Source organism: Ipomoea nil, unplaced genomic scaffold, assembly GCF_001879475.1.
Source record: "Ipomoea nil cultivar Tokyo-kokei standard unplaced genomic scaffold, Asagao_1.1 scaffold2868, whole genome shotgun sequence".
NCBI lineage: Eukaryota > Viridiplantae > Streptophyta > Magnoliopsida > Solanales > Convolvulaceae > Ipomoea > Ipomoea nil.
This window is the reverse complement of record NW_017619296.1, coordinates 617,549-622,332: the sequence shown is the minus strand read 5'-3', so window position 1 is coordinate 622,332 and position 4,784 is coordinate 617,549.

Here is a 4,784-nt window from a genome sequence, read left to right as displayed (position 1 = left end):
AGTCTAGCTCAAATCTCACAAAATGTGCCTAAGCCGTGTTCTGCATTCTCCATTCCCATACACATAACTACCTCGGCTCCGCCAACTGAAACTGTCCCAATTTCTGTGCCCACAGTGCAAGACTCCGTCCCCCTCATAACCGTACCATTATCTAAACCTTCCCGCAAGGGAAAAGAAAAAATTGTTGATGCAGGTCCCACAGAGAAAAGAAAGATTTCTGAGATGGAGGCTATGGATGGTCCAACTGACCGAAAACACCAAAAGAAGGGGACCACACTACCACCTAGGATCACTCGATCCCGAGCTGCTGCTGCCCCACCGTGTCTTCCTAAGTCTTCGGGCTCAAAATCCAAGAGTTCGGGCAAAGTATATAAGCCCAAGCTCCTCTCACCCGATTTATTGGAGATATGGCAAACTAATGTTCATCGAGATTTGATCGTGGAGAAGACCATCAATGAAGAAGATTTGGCTGCAAAGTGTGACATTATTCCACTGCTTCGTGATCAAAACTTACTTGCGTCCCTCCGGCATGTTGGCCCGTATTCGAATTGGCTTACGGCAGAATTTTACACCAATTTGACATTGGAGACATTTACAGAAGGTTCTGCGAGATTTCATCAAGTATTTATTCGAGGTGTTTGGTATCCTTTTGGACCCACGGAGATTAATGCGTACTTGGGCACACCGAACCATCCGGCGTCCCCAGATCCGAGTTCCCACTTATTGGCAGCTGCTCTCACGCATAACAAGTCTGTCTCCTGGCCGAAAGAAGGACTTGCCGGGTTGAAGCTTACCACTGTCTATTCTGTACTTTTACGTCTCGCATCTGCCAACTGGGTCCCGGCCGTGAGGCGTCATCAAATTCCTGTGTCCCTCGCTGCACTTCTTTACAAAATTCGGAACCGGCTTCCCTTCAATCTCGGCATGGTCATTTTCTCTCACTTAATGTCTTTTTTGCAGAAAAAGGAGACTAAAATTCATCTATCTTTTCCATGTTTAATCTTCGGAGTTCTTCAAGATCATGGTTTCAAGCCGTACAAAGAGGAGGTGCTCACCACTCCCGACAATGCCTATGTGTTTGATGACAGGCTCACTCAACAAGGTCACTATGATGATAGGGCTCTACTTGCTACACTTCCGGATGCTCCTCCACCGGCACCGCTACATTCTGCCCCAGCCTCTTCCGCTGACACTGCCTCGGCTTCTCGGCATGGTGCTACGAGAATTCCCAAGGAACCTCCTACCTTGATTGATCGTCGGCAACTTGTGCTCACTCTTGAGGCTTCAATTGCACAGGTTAAGCAGTCCGTAGCGTCTCAACAGGCCACCATTTCCGGTTTGGAGAATCTTCGCGATGCGCAGCTCAAGGAGATTGCTCGCATGGAGGCCATTCACGCCCAGATTCTTGCACACACTCGAGCAGCCACCTCTGTTTCTGACTCTGATGAGGACTTTGCTTCAGATTCGGGCACCCCGTCTGCACGGTAATTCTGATCCACTAATTTTTGGATGTTCACCAGCCTTTGTCATTTTTTTTGGCAAAAGGGGGAGTTAATTAGTAAGGGGGAGTAAGTATGGCGTATGGACAGTATTTGGATGAAAGTTGACATTGCTAATTATCTACTACAAATATTTGATTTTTGTGGATGATTATAATTGGAAATGCTTGGTTGATTATTTATGGAAGTATACATACAAGTAAGGTAATATTGGGTTGCTATGAGTTAGGGGGAGTAATTGCTAATTACAACTATGATCATTCCTTCCAAGTATGATTCAAGAATTGAAGAAATTCTCATGTGGTTCGAAAAATTAAGTAGTTTTTCTCTTTGTTAATTGCAATAGCTTGCTAGAGTATCTATATGAAGGGCCATAAATAAAATTATTTTTAATCTTGCCCAAAATATTTGATACTCAATTTAAGTACAATTGTCTATTAAATTTTTATTGACATATCATGTTAAAGTATCTATTCTAAGGGCCATAAATAAATATTGTTTTTTTGCCCAAAAGATTTGATACTTAAGTTTACCAAATAAAATGCCAAAGGGGGAGATTGTAAGTGTAAATTATTTTTACACAAAAGTTTGGCAATTTTATTTGTAAGTCTAACTAGGAATAGATTAAATTAAATTAAAGTTGTTAATGATTAGTGGACCACGTGAGATCATTTAATGGAAATTATCTCAATTAGTGGACATCAATCATTATGTCTTTAGAGTCCACAAATAAGCATTCCAAATGTATGGGTGAGAAGCATTCGAACAGTGAGCTGCTAAAGCATTGGCTACTTTGATGGATCAAGACAAAAAGGCTTATGAAGAGGGCTATAAATACACTATGTTCGAAGACAACAATTGCGATGTTGAGAATTACTATTCCGAAAGCTGTGCTGAAAATTACCAAGCTATTTTCTATATTATTGTTTATGTTTTAATTTGCAAGAATATTTGTATTGTACTGCTTGGACAGTACGTGGTACTACTGAAGCTTTGTGAAGATTGTTAGGGCGTTCGTTGTCAATCCTGGATAGGTGTTAGAAAGAGTGGTAGTGGTAAAAGGCTGGAGGCCGTCTACAGTTACCCCTTGTAATACTCCTTTGGTGAACATCTATAGTGGATTGGGCAGACGTGGGTTGCCCCGCAGACGTAGGAGAAGGAGCTCCGAACTGCGTAACAATTTCCCTGTGTTTTATTTTGTTTATGCTTTATGCGTATTCGATTTACACTTGCATAAACTCAGTAAATTAATTAATCAAATCTAGTATAGATCTTAATTAATACATAAAACACATATCTGTTTTCGTTCAAGCATCACGAAACAATTTCAATTGGTATCAGAGCCTGTAGACTTAATCTATTAGTCTATCGATCTGGCGAATTCGTGCTTCTTGAACTCATTTCTTCAGCGGCTATTTCTGTTTATTTGTTTATTGTTTATTTGTGTGATCTCACGGGGTGTTAAGTGTTACAGAATGGATCGAACTAAAGTCCTTCCCCAGTTGACCGGTGACAACTACGCATACTGGAAGGCTCGCACCCGTACTCATCTAAAAGCACAAGGTGAGGCTGTATGGCGGTCTGTGGTGTCAGGATGGACACATCCCACTAAAGCCAGTTCCAGCACTGATGGAACAGAAGTCACTAAGCCGGAAACTGAATGGACTCAAACAGAAATAACAAATGCAGGAAACAATGATAAGGCTTTAGACACAATTTATTCTCTTATGCATGAAAGCCAGTTCTCTATTGTTGCAGGTATTCCTTCAGCTAAAGGTGCTTGGGAGGCTCTTGAGTCTACTTACGAAGGAACCACATCGGTAAAACAGTCTAAGCTGCAACTGGTCCAGTCAGAATTCGAAGAACTGCGCATGAATGAAGATGAAACAGTTATCGACTTTCATACACGCATACAGGAACTGGCAAATCGCGCAATGGTCCTTGGTGAACCATTCTCGCAGGAAAAGCTAGTTAAAAAGATACTGAGATCTTTACCGCCCAAGTTCCGAATGAAAGTCACAGCCATCCAAGAGCATGATGGATGGGAGAAAAAATCTGTTACTCAGCTAATGGGAAATCTTAAAACTTATGAAATGGAGATTTTAACTGATCATACGAAAAAACAAAAAAATATTGCTTTTTCCGCTGAAGAAAATAATGTAGTATCTGATACAGATGAATCTAGTGAGGATACAGTCGCTTTCTTAACTAAACAATTTTCCAAAATTTTGAAACAGGTATCCAAAAACACGCGCAACAGAAATCCACAAAAGGGAGCTACGACATTCAAAACAACACCGAAGACAGGGACGTCAAACGCTAAGCGTTCGGGACAGTCCAAAGAAAGGTCAAATAACAAAGGCATCAAGTGTTATGAATGTGAGGGGTTTGGCCATGTTCAAGCTGAATGCGCCACCTATCTTCGACGTAAAAAGTCTATGTCAGCTATCACCTGGAGCGATGACGAGCCTGATATCGAACCAACCGGGTCAGATGTTGAAGAAATCTCAGGCAACTTTGTTGCATTCACGGCCCGATTACTAGAAAGTTCAGAATCTGTTGAAGACTCAGAAGGTGGTGACTACGTCTCTGCAGAAGATGTTGAACAGAATGCATTATCTTTTGAAGCTGAGTTTAATAAGTTGTATCCCAAATGGGAAGCACTAAGAAAAATGAACTGCAAACTAGCTAGTGAAATAGAGATTGTAACAAATGCAAATAAAGTATATCAAAGTCAAGTAGCTGATAGGAATGAATTGCTTAAAGAAGCTGCAGGACGAGAGGAAAGGTTACAAAATGAAGTTCAAACCGGGAATGTGCTCCTGAAGGAAGCAGCTGATCGAGAAGCAAAACTACAACAAGAAGTTCAGAATTTGAAACAAGAACTCAGCACTTACAAACGTCAAATCCAGATGATGGACACCACATCCAAATTAGATGAAATTCTTGATTTAGGCAGAAAAACATCAGCTAAATTTGGGTTGGGCTATACCGGCAGTAACTCCAAGGACAAAATCGTGTTTGTCAAAGCATCCAGACCAGATTCAAACGATATCCCTGAATGCAGCACTAAAAACTATGTCTATGGTAAGGTAAATGTAAACAAAATAAAGTATAAGCTATATAATCCTGTTTGCCACTATTGCAGGTTGCACGGACACACCAGGCCGGAATGCTACTATTTCTACAAAGATCAACGAATTGAGAAGTTCAGGCACAAGAACATTCAACCATTCACAAAACAGATTTGGGTTAAAAAGACTGATTACATATCCTTTGTTTCGT